Genomic DNA, 12,796 nt, shown 5'->3' with positions numbered 1-12,796 from the left:
GAACCCGCATTTACCACTTCATCCGGCAGATCATTCCACACTCCCACCGCTCTCTGTGTGAAGAAGCCCTCCCACCCCACCCCAATATTCCCTTTAACCTTTCCCCTTCACCCTTAACCCATGTCCTCTACTTTTTTTTCCTCCCCTCGCCTCCGTTGAAAAAGTCTATTTGCATTCACTCTATCTATACCCATTATAATTTTGCACGCCTCTATCAAATCTCCCCCCATTCTTCTAAGATCCAGGGAATAAAGTCCTAACCTATTCAACCTTTCTCTGTAACTCAGTTTCTCAAATCCCGGCAACATCCTTGTAAACCTTCTCTGCAATCTTTCAACCTTATTAATATCCTTCTTGTAATTAGGTGACCAAAACTGCATGCAGTACTCTAAATTCGGCCTCACCAATGTCTTATACAGCCTCACCATAACATTCCAACTCTTATACTCAATACTTTGATTTATAAAGGCCAATTTTCAAAAGCACTCTTTACGACCCTATCTACCTGTGACGCCACTTTTAGGGAATTCTGTATCTGTATTCCCAGATCCTTCTGTTCTACTGCACTCTTCAGTGTCCTACCGTTAACTTTGTATGTTCTAGCTTGGTTTGTCCTTCCAAAGTGCAACACCTCACACTTGTCTGCATTAAACTCCATCTGCCATTTTTCTGCCCATTTTTCTAGCTGACTCAAATCCCTCTGTAAGCTTTGAAAACCTTCCTCACTGTCCACTACTCCTCCAATCTTTATATCGTCAGCAAATTTACTGAACCAATTTACCACATTATCATCCAGATCATTGATGAGCTTTTGGGGTTTGCCCCTTCGTCAGGTGAATGGAGAGTTCTGGCCTCAGACAGAGCATATAACAGCACAGACAATTTACAGATTACTGATTAGAATGCGTATCTTTACACCTAACCTGCAATTCAAGTCTTAAAGATGCCGAAAATGTGAGTGGAAAGAGCATTATGCATAGGTTAAAGAGGTGTGTATTGTCTCCAGACAGTACAGTAATTGAGGGTTTGCAAACCCAGACAAGTCACGGGGGGTTACAAATAGGGCGACATGAACCCAAGATCCCGGTTGAGACCATTCCACATGTGTGCGGAACTTGGCTATCAGTCTCTGCTCAGCGACTCTGCGCTGTCGTGTGTCGTGAAGGCCGCCTTGGAGAACGCTTACCCGAAGGTCAGAGGTCGAATGCCCGTGCTATAAGGCAGCAGCAGCTTCCGGTCCACCCTGTCCATTCCTTATATGCCTCAATCAGGTCTCCTCTCAGCCTTCACTGCTCGAAATAAAACAGTCTGATCCAATCCAGTCTCTCTTCACAGCTCAAATTCTCCATCCCAGACAACGATCTGGTTACTGGTAAATGGACCATGTTCTGCAGTGATATAGTCTCTGCAATGATTTCTCGGGAACTTGAATCTGCTCCTGATTTTAATCATTTTCGGAATCTACTTTGGAAAAAAATAAAAATAATTCCGGGGCTCGTCCGGGATTTGAACCCGGGACCTCTCGCATCTTAATACCGTAACCCTAAGCGAGAATCATACCCCAAGACCAACGAGCCAACCGCCAAAGCCGGACAAATGGACATATTTTTTCAATATCTCCCACAGATTATTAACCATTTCTTTCGTAACAACATTGTAAAATCAGGAATGTTCCCGAACAATGTTCCATTTCACTGTCTGTTCTGGTGAAGATCAGAAGCAGTGATATCAGTTTTCACCACTCGCCAAGTCGACCTATGGTTGTAACTCGCCAGTCGCGTCGGTAATCTCATTCTGACAGCCGGATTTGATTTGATTTGATTTATTTTTGTCACATGAAATAGTACACAGTGAAAGGTATGGTTTCTTGCAGACAAAGCATACCGCACATAGAGAAGGAAGGGAAAAAGTGCTGGATGTAATACCACCTCATCTTTCCACAAATAAAGGGACCAAAACTGGACACAATATTCCAGTTGTGGCTTCATCAACACAATTGAAACAATATTTCTCTACTTCCTTACTCCAGTTTTTTTGCAATATATGCTTACATTCAAATTGCCTTTTAAATTATACATTTTACCCGCATACTGACTTTCTGTGATTCTGGACAGAGACAGCCAGATCCCTCTGCCCAGACAGATTTTGAAACTGCTTTCCAGAAGGATAATAATTTGCCTTTCGCATTTATCCACATTGAACTCCATCTGCCAAAAGCTATCCAATTCTCCGAGTATATCTAGATCCATCTGGAATATTTTTACATCCTCTTCACCGCCTGCTTTCCCACAAATTGTGTATTATTCACAAATGTTGTCGTGTTACACTCTGTTCCTGCTTGCAGATCATTGATATAGATTGGAAAGAGTTGAGATCCGAGGCCTGGCCCCTGTGGCACCCCGCTTGTTACAGTTCGCCAGCCTAAGAAGGATCCATTTTTCCCCATTTATCCCGACCCTCTGCTCCCTGTGAGTCAGCCAATCCTCAATCCAATCCAGTTCTCTCCGCTGACTCCCAGACACCAGAACATTTCATGGGAAAACTGCTGTTACCTCCAAAAAAAAGACTACGGTCCAGTTCCTACATTCCTGACTCAGTAACACCTCCAGAAACAGCCCCAAAAAGAATGAACTGAAATGATACAGTTTAATGAGGATAATCAGGTCTGTGTAGCAGCGACACGGCATGTGCTTGTGGCGCGACGATAGCGGGACTTACTCCCATATTATGAAAGTTTCCTGTTCAAATCACGTCAAGCGTCTGGAGCCTTTGTGCAGTTGGTTCCTGGATTTTATTTCTGGATAATATTCCCGAAATGATCCATTTCAAAAGCATGATTTAAATGATATTTTAGGAATATTCCATGTTTACAGCCTCAGTTTATATTTCTTTCCACAGTTTTATATCGGAGCGCTGTTTCAGGGATGTGATGTGTCCATTGCTTATAAAATCAAAGCAAACTCCACAGTCCCAGATAAATCTCGGTGTCATCAAAGAGGAGAACTGACTGGCGGTGATTTAACCGAGGATTCACACCTCAGGCCAGGAGCAAGGCTGAGAACGCGGCCTTCATAAATAACCTCGATATTACATAGAAACATAGAAGACAGGAGCGGGAGGAGGCCATTTGGCCCTTCGATCTTTCTCTGCTATCCATCACGATCATGGCTGATCGTCCAATCAGCAGACTAATCCTGCTTTCTCCCCATATCCTTTGACCCCATTCGTCCCAAGTGCTAAATCTAGTCACGTCATGAATACATTCAATGTTTTGGCATCAACTACTTCCTGTGCTAATGAACTCCACAGGCTCTTTGGGTGAAAAAATGTCTCTCCATCTCCGTCCGAAGACTGGAATGAAACCCGAGCTGAATAAGATGTCCAACCAACTGAGAGAAACCTGCCGCCCAAGGTGACACAAATCAACAAGAGGGTGCACATTTACTGCCAACGAAACCAGGATAACCCCTGGGGCAGCAGCCAAGTGCCCCACTTGGATGTGAATGCGAATATCATAGCAAAGGGTGGCTTTGATCCATCATCTCCTGGGTTATGGGCCCAGCACGCTTCTGCTGCGCCACTCTGCTCTGCACACACTTGCTTTCTGCCTTTTATCCAGAACACAAGGGTAGGGAAACTCGGCCGTTGTCAGAACTGTCTCTGAGTTTGGAATTCTGTCTGTATTTGTCCAGCTCTGGGGTTGTAGCATGGGACTCAGGTCCAGGCCTCTGGCTGCGGTTGAAAAATTCATAGAGACACGTTTTAAATATAATGAGGATGAAGATGGAATTCAAATCGATTTCCGCAGGGCGGGTATTCGTTGAGTGAGTGGATCAGAATGGCCGGAAAGTTTAAGACGCTGTTTTCAGGCGTCACATTTCTCTGAAATCCCAATCCTGACGGTGATTTTTCCGTATCGAGGCACCATCCAAACCCGCGAAATCTTTCAGCTGGAAGCACAAGGGCAGCAGATGCAGAGAAACAAGGACCACCTGCAAGTTCCACTCCGAGAGACACACACCATCCTGACTTGGAAATATATCGCCGTTTCTGTGGCTGTCTCACAATCCTGGAACACCCTCCCTAACAGCACAGTGTGTGTACATACACCATATGGACAGCAGTGGCTCAGGAAAGAACTTACCACCAAATTAATACTAGATAAGGAATGCTGGCCCAGTCCGCGACAGCAACATCCCGTGAAAATAACATTTTGAAAAATCATCTGTGTCGGAGTCGGGGAACATCTGACTTCAGATTAGAAAACTATGTATGTCAATTAAATCCTGAAGGCGGATACTTTATACCAGATGTGTGTCTGACATCATCTGTGGAGAGAGACCAGCTGAGATTGTCCAGCATGTTCAGACTTCAAGACCCCGCCTTTCCTCCAAAATTAAAAAGAACATGCGGTTTGATATGAACGGCAAACGCACCTTTCTGTCTCCACCTGATTTGTGTGTTTTCTTCATGCATCCATCTCATTCTCTTTCCTGCTAATCCAAAAGTCTTAATTAGCTGTTTGCTGCATTAAATGGTTCTCCGTATTGGGGAAAATAACTGATCTCGTCAGAACTGAGTTATCGCTGTGGAGGTGTAAGTGGCAAGTGTACAATGCGTTTCGTCGTTTCGTGGGCTAGTTCCTCGTTAGTATAGTGGTTAGTATCCCCGCCTATCACGCGGGAGACCGGGGTTCAATTCCCCGACGGGGAGTTTATCATAATTTTATTATGTCAAATTGTACTTGTGTCGTTCTGCAACTTTGAAAACGGCAAAAATAAAAGACTGTGAAGAATTGAAACTTTCGAAAATGGAAATCTTTACATTTGTACGGAAACTTTTGGTAACCTGAGATCAACGTTCGTTCAATTCATCAGCATTTTCGCTCACCTTTGATGTGGCGATGCCACGGAGCCAACACGTTGAATATTACCCTGATATTAGCACAATGCCAATAAATGCTGTGATTTCATATTTTTCAGTTCTATTTTTGGATGATTCACTGATTCCCAGATCCCTGAAAATACAAAGGAAACCTCCAATGTTTTCAATATTGGAAATCCCTTTGAGTCTGTGAGTTGTGAAGATTCATGCAGCGTGAGGAATGGAATATTAATGCATGATTGTAAGAGCAGGAAGGTTCATTTCCAGTTGGAAAAAAATTTTGGTGAGGCCACCGCTGGAGGACAGTGCGCAGTTCCGGTCAAATCACTACAGTAAGGATATGATTCCACTGGAGAGGGTGCAGTGTCCATTTACCAGTGACCACATCGTTGCCTGGGATGGAGAATTTGAGCTATGAAGAGAGTCCATGAAGACACCATTCACTGTCCTATTCTCATCATCCATCTTCGTCACTTCCTTGAAACACTCGATCATGTTCGTGAGACAAAAGCTCCCCTTTACAAATCCATGTTGTTTCTCACTGATATGTCCACTCATTTCCAAGTGGGAAATACCCTGTCTCGACGAATTCTCTCCAATAATTCCCCGACCATTGATGGAAGGCTCACCGGCCTGTAATTACCTGGATTGTTGGTGTTATCTTTCTTCAACAAAGGAATAACATAGGCGATTCTCCAATCATCTGGGACCTCCTCTGTACCCAGGCAGAATGCAATGATTTCTCTCAGGCTCCAACAATTTCCTCTCTTGTCTCTCTCAGTATTTGGGGTATATCCCATCAGACCTATCTTACCGACCTTAATATTTCTCAAGGGCACCAATACCTTCTCCGTTTTGATTTCAACATGACTCAAACCACCTGCACATCCTTCCCCAGACTTATCATCATACACGTCATTTTCAGTCAACACTGACGCAAAGTTCTCATTTAATACTTCACCCATTTTCTCTAGCTCCATGCATAGATTCTCTTCGTTGCCTTTGAGTGGGCCGACCCTCTCCCTGGCTGCCCTCTTGCTTGTTATGTATGTACAATCAGCCCTGGGATTTTCCTTAATCCTGCTGGCCAGTGTAATTTTCGTGGCCACTTTTAGTCTATTGTTTCATTATGTTTTCATCTTCCTCATCAGGTTAAGGAGCGGCGCTCCAAAAGCTCGTTTACCAAATAAATCTGTTGGACTTTAACCTGGTGTCCTGCTGCTACTTAATGTGCCCACCCCAGTCCAACGTCGGCAACTCCACGACTGTCTGTGAGAGAATGGAATTAATACTGTATCTGTCATCCATGATCTGCATACAGATTTGCTCCTCTATCTCTTTCCCACCACACTTCCCTTTTTCCTTCTCTATCACTTCTGTTCACATTGTATTGAATAGTAATTGCCTGGTGTTCTATGTGACTGATGGAGTCACTCTGTCCGTGGTACTGTTGGGCACTCGATGTGTATTTGCCAGTTAGTGGGAGCTGAGAGTGACTGCGGGGTTCATTCCCTCCCTGCGATGCTCTGCCATTTTGGGATTAATGTTGTAACTGTCCTTCTCGGTCACTATATGAGGGGACTGAGTTTACTTTTACCTATCAGTCTCTGCAACTGCCTGTGGGGTTCATCCTCTAATTGTCAATATCTGGCTGTGTAAATCAATGTGTACTCTTTAAATATCAGAGAAGAGAGAAAATTACAGCATAGGAGCTGCCCTTCAGCCCTCTGAGCCTCCGCCGACCATGCTGCCCATGTGAACTAAAACCTCCTTTCAGTCTGTGGCACTGAGCCTGCTTTCTGCTCAATGGGCCGAGTGTTGGCGAGTGGGATTAGTTGGGCAGGCCAGGGCATTTCATACATCACTGTAGATTCGATGGGCCAAAGGGCCTCTTCGACACTATCCTATTCTCTGATACAGGGCCTTACAACCCAAGCTTGGAAAATGATGTATTCATAGATAATGTATTTTGGGTGGATGTCAGTATAAACTGCAGAAATTTGGTTCATGTCTTAAAACTCACAGTTTGTTTTCCCCGCATAGAATTGTTGATATTTCAAACATTTGAATTTGTTGTGAATGCTGAAAATGTAGTGACTTTTAGAACACTTCATAGAATCATAGAAAACCTACAGTGCATAAAAAGGCCATTTGGCCCATCGAGTCCGCACTGACCACAATTCCACCCAAGCCCTACCCCCATATCCCTACGTATTTGCCCCAATCAAAAAATCTCAGGACATTCAGAGGCAATTTCAGCATGGACTACCGTGCCGCCCAATATACTTCGGTTTAAGGGAAAAGGCAAACTGGCCCGTACGGGGATCGAACCCGCGACCTTGGCGTTATTAGCACCACGCTCTAACCAACTGAGCTAACCAGCTACATTCAAACTGGCCTCCACGGATGGTTATCGGGGCAGCACGGTAGCATAATGGTCAGCACTGCTGCTGCACAGCTCCAGGGACCTGGCTTCAATTAGAGAAATTTGCACATTCTCCACGTGTCTGCGTGGGTTTCCTTCGGATGCTCCAGTTTCCTCCCACAGACCAAAGATGTGTGGGTTAGGTTGATTGGCTGTGCTAAAATTGCCCCTCAGTGTCCTGAGATGCGAAGGCTAGAGGGATTAGCGGGTAAAAAATGTAGGGATGTGGGGGTAGGGCGTGGGCAGGATTGTGGTCGGTGCAGACTCGACAGACCTCGATGGGCCTCGTACTGCACTGTAGGGTTAAAGAAAAACACTTGTCAGAAACATAGTGTGATTTCTATATGTGTGTTGCCTGATGTTGTTGTTGCTGTTCTTGTTTTTTTTCATATTGTGACTGTGTTTTCACTGTCTGGCAATGAAGATAAATAAATAAATGCCTCATGATCGAATTGAATGGTAGAACAGAGTCAACGTGCCATGTGCAATTTCTGTTCTTAATTGCTGTGTTCTGGTGACTGGAAGAGACGGATCGATGGATACTGAGGGAAATAAGGGTGGAAATTGCAGAGGCAATGGAGGCAATTTCTAACCCAGCTCGTTATATGGGCGGTGCCAAATGAGTGGAGAATTGCAAATGGTAAAGGCACCTCTTCAGAAATGGCTGTAAGAATGAGTCCAATGAGTTTAATATCAGTTTAATTGTTGGGCCGAAGGGCCTGTTTCCTCTGCTGTGTTGTTCTTTGTTGTTCAATGTGTAATATTCTCCAAATAATAACCCGAGGGGGAAAAAAACACCCACCTGTGCTGATGCACAATAATTAAGGAAAGCCCCTCAGTAATCCCATAGTTAATGAACTTGATCGAGATGTTCATGAGGGTAATGGAAAAGGCAAGGATTCAAATCCCATTCCTGGCAGTGTTTGGGGGAGGCAGTGGCAGTGGACAAGTAATCCAGAAATCCTGGGTAATACTCTGGGAAGCTGGGTTCAAAACCCGAAAGGGCAGATGGTGAAATTTTAATTCAAGACAAACCTGGAATTAATTATCCATTTTTATAAAACCACATGCAGTTTACTAATGTCCTTCAGGGAACAAAATCTGCAGGAGGAGGGTATTTGAATCAGCAAGTCCAGAGGTAACAAAAACATGGATGAGGGTTTCAGGTGCAGTTGAGATCAGGTATTATCAACAATGTGTGAAGTTACACAGCTGGAAACAGGTGGCCTTGGTGCAGGAACAGATGTGTGGTCAGAATCTCATTTCCAGGTGTAGTGACGTGCCAAGGTTATATGAGTTTGTTTCGGCCTCGACAGTGACCAGGAAGAGAGATGGAGTCATTGACTGGGAATGGAATTTGTGGTGGGACCTTTGGCCTTCCAGATGTTTAATGGGGAATTATCTGCTTATCGAGTACAAGCTGCTGGATAAGCAATCTAATAATTTAATAAGAGGGATTGGTTCTGAGAGCTGATGGTGAGCTAGAACTGGGTATTATCAGCTTACGTGTGAAAACTAACACTGATCTTCAGATTATAACACCGAGAGGTGAGGTCTAGAAATAGGATGGAGCCAAGGTTAGATCCTTCAAAGATTCGGGAGGTAACAACACAGGAGGGAGAAGAGTAACCATTGCGGGTGATATTGTGCAACTGACCAGAAAGGTAAGAATGGAACGAGGCGAGTGCAGTCTTCCCCAGCTGGACAACCATAGAACATAGAACATTACAGCGCAGTACATGCCCTTCGGCCCTCGATGTTGTGCCGATCGGTGGAACCAATCTAATGACCCTCTAACCTAAACTATTCCAGTATTATCCATATGCCTATCCAACTGACCATTTGAACGCCCTTAAAGTTGAAGAGTCCACAACTGCTGCAGGCAGGGCATTCCACGCCCTTACTACCCTCTGAGCAAAGAACCTACCTCTGACATCCGTCCTATAATTACCACCCCTTAATTTAAAGCTATGTCCCTTTGTGTTAGCCATCACCATCCGAGGAAAAAGGCTTTCACTGTCCACCCTATCCAATCCTCTGATCATCTTGTATGCCTCAATTTGGTCACCTCTTAACCTTCTTCTCTCTAACGAAAACAACCTCAAGTCCCTCAGCCTTTCCGCATAAGACCTTCCCACCATACCAGGCAACATCCTGGTAAACCTCCTCTGCACCCTTTCCAATGCTTCCACATCTTTCTTATGATGCGGCGACCAGAACTGTACGCAATACTCCAAGTGCGGCCACACCAGAGTTTTGCACAGTTGCAACATGACCACACGGCTCCGAAATTCAATCCCTCTACCAATAAAAGCTAACACACCGTCCGCCTTCTTAACAACCATGTCAACCTGGGTGCCAACTTTCAGGGATCTATGCACATGTACACCGAGATCTCTCTGCTTGTCGACACTTCCATTAGCCTTATATTCTGTAGTCCTGTTACTCTTACCAACGTGAATCACCTCACACTTTTCCGCATTGGTCTTCTACACTTTGATCAATCTGTTCTTCACAACAATTCTTGAACTGATGTGATGGGAATTTCTTTCGCTGAGAGAAGCTACAATCCCAACATTGAACATCCTGTTGAATATTCAGGGTCTAAGACAAAGAGGGTCTTATTTCCCCCTGAATCTGCTGTGTTTTTCTTCAATGTTCCTTTCAAATGACAGTCTGAAAGGATAGCTAGTTAATAGAAGTGTATTCGCTGTAGAATTAGCGCACCGACGGCTCGTTGCTCTAGTGGTATGATTCTCGCTTCGGGGGGTTGCAGTGTATGGAGTTGCGAGAGGTCCCGGGTTCAAATTATAAAAAAATTAGGAAGCATGGATTGGATTAGGGGATTACAGGGACTGGGAACGTCTGAAATGTGGAGTTTTTTCAAGGAGCAGCTACTGCGAGTCCTTGATAGGTATGTCCCTGTCAGGCATGGTGGATTTGGTAGATCTAGGGAACCGTGGTGCACTAAAAGAGTTGAGTCGATGGTTAAAAAGAAAAAGGAGGCTTATGTTCGGATGAGATTGGAGGGCTCAGATAGTGCACTAGAAAGCTTTAGATTGGCTAGGAGGGAGTTGAAGAGTGAGTTGAGAAGGGCTAAAAGAGGACATGAGAAGACTTTGGCTGATAGGATTAAGGAGAATCCTAAGGCGTTCTATAGGTATGTCAAGAACAGAAGGTTGGTCAGGGCAAGATTAGGGCCAGTTACAGACAGCAGGGGGAAGTTGTGTGTGGAACCGGAGGAGATTGGAGAAGTATTGAACCAATATTTCTCTTCGGTGTTCACGCAGGGGGACATGAATATAGCTGAGGAGGACATTGGGTTGCAGGGGTGTAAAATAGACAGTATTACGGTTGATAAAGAGGATGTGCTGGAAATTCTTGAGGGGCTGAAAATAGATAAGTCCCCTGGTCCGGATGGGATCTACCCTAGGATTCTCTGGGAGGCTAGAGAGGTGATTGCAGAGCCTCTGGCTCAGATCTTCAGGTCGTCATTGGTCTCTGGTGTAGTCCCGGAGGATTGGAGGATAGCGAATGTTGTCCCATTGTTTAAGAAGGGGAACAGAGACTTTGCCGGGAATTATAGACCGGTGAGTCTTACTTCTGTTGTGGGCAAGGTTTTAGAAAAAATTATTAGGGATAGGATTTATAGTTATTTGGAGTGTAATGAATTGATTAGAAATAGTCAGCATGGTTTTGTAGCGGGTAGGTCGTGCCTTACTAACCTTATTGAGTTTTTTGAGAAGGTGACCAAAGAGGTGGATGGGGGTAAGGCAGTTGACGTGGTATACATGGATTTTAGTAAGGCGTTCGATAAGGTTCACCATGGTAGGCTTCTGCAGAAAATGCAGATGTATGGGATTGTGGGTAATCTAGGAAGTTGGATCAGGAATTGGCTATCAGATAGGAGACACAGGGTGGTGGTGGATGGTAAATATTCATCATGGAGTGCAGTTACGAGTGGTGTGCCTCAGGGATCTGTTTTGGGGCCACTGTTGTTTGTAATTTTTATTAATGATCTGGATGAGGGTATAGTTGGGTGGATTAGTAAATTTGCTGATGACACCAAAGTTGGAGGTGTGGTAGATTGTGAGGAAGGGTGTCATAGTCTGCAGGGAGACTTAGATAGGTTGCAGAGCTGGGCCGAGAGGTGGCGGATGGAATTTAATGCGGAGAAGTGTGAGGTAATTCACTTTGGTAGGAGCAACAGATGAGTCGAGTATAGGGCTAACGGGAGGACTTTGAATAGTGTGGATGAACAGAGGGATCTAGGTGTGTGTGTACATAGATCCCTGAAAGTTGGGAATCAAGTAGATAAGGTTGTCAAGAAGGCGTACGGTGTCTTGGCGTTTATTGGTAGGGGGATTGAATTTAGGAGTCGCAGTGTAATGTTGCAACTGTACACTACTCTGGTGCGGCCGCACTTGGAGTACTGTGTGCAGTTCTGGTCCCCGCATTACAAGAAGGATGTGGAGGCGTTGGAGAGGGTGCAGAGGAGGTTTACTAGGATGTTGCCTGGTATGGTGGGGAGGTCCTATGAGGAGAGACTGAGGGATCTAGGGTTGTTTTCGTTGGAAAGAAGGCGGCTAAGAGGGGATCTTCTTGAAACATATAAGATGATTAGAGGTTTAGATAGGGTGGATAGTGATAGCCTTTTTCCTCGGATGGAGAAAGCTAGCACGAGGGGGCATTGCTTTAAATTAAGGGGGGGTAGCTACAGGACGGATGTCAGGGGTAGGTTCTTTACCCAGCGGGTGGTGAGGGATTGGAATGCCCTGCCTGCTGCAGTTGTAAATGCGTCTAGTTTGGGGGCGTTTAAGAGATCTCTGGATAGGTTTATGGACGAAAAGGGATTGGTATAGGCTAGTGGGTCATTGTTTTTGTAATTGGTCGGCGCAACATCGTGGGCCGAAGGGCCTGTTCTGCGCTGTAATGTTCTATGTTCTATGTTCTATGTTCTATGAGCCCTCACTTGTTGCTAGTTTTGGTTCCAAATTTTGGTTGTTTATTTGGAAAAAAAACACGTTGCGTTTCAGATGGCGGTATATACATGTCTCCAGATCAGGTTTGAAATCCAGCAACACATCCCGACAATTTTCTCAATGCTGCAAATCAAAAGTTTTCAAGAGTGTTCACCCACGGAACCAGACTGTAAACTTATCCCAATGAATCAATCAGGGCTGTCCATTGCTTGTTGCGTCAGGGATTCTTGCATCGTGTGTTCAGTTGTATTTTGGTCAGAAAGAAATTGAGGTCTGACAATGCTGGGGCGGGGGGGGGGGGTTACAGTTTGGTTTTGAATTGATTATATTTTAACTATGTCTCTGTCGTTTCACTGAGCAGGAAGTGAATCTTTGTGAAGCTGTTCGGTATTCCACTCCAGAGGTAATTAACTCAATGAAGAGGAGGTATGGAGAGGCTACCCGTGTTTGATTCCACGGTAGGACTGGGTGCCATGCATCTAAGGATACTGAAATACATGATTAG

The 12,796-nt window shown here is 44.7% G+C and overlaps 2 non-coding genes across 2 annotated transcripts; one reads left to right on the top strand and one right to left on the bottom strand.

Annotated features, from left to right (window-relative positions):
* The first annotated feature begins 4,641 nt into the window (after positions 1–4,641).
* trnad-auc (transfer RNA aspartic acid (anticodon AUC)) lies at positions 4,642–4,713 on the top strand. The gene has a single exon. It is a non-coding gene; the product is annotated as a tRNA-Asp (tRNA).
* Positions 4,714–7,194: 2,481 nt separating this feature from the next.
* On the bottom strand, positions 7,195–7,268 carry trnai-aau (transfer RNA isoleucine (anticodon AAU)). Its single transcript has one exon. It is a non-coding gene; the product is annotated as a tRNA-Ile (tRNA).
* Between the last annotated feature and the right edge of the window lie 5,528 nt (positions 7,269–12,796).

This window comes from Carcharhinus amblyrhynchos, unplaced genomic scaffold (genome assembly GCF_965287045.1).
Source record: "Carcharhinus amblyrhynchos unplaced genomic scaffold, sCarAmb.v2.hapA scaffold_42, whole genome shotgun sequence".
Lineage (NCBI taxonomy): Eukaryota > Metazoa > Chordata > Chondrichthyes > Carcharhiniformes > Carcharhinidae > Carcharhinus > Carcharhinus amblyrhynchos.
The sequence above is the reverse complement of the archived record's forward strand: the minus strand, read 5'-3'. Positions and strand labels throughout refer to the sequence as shown.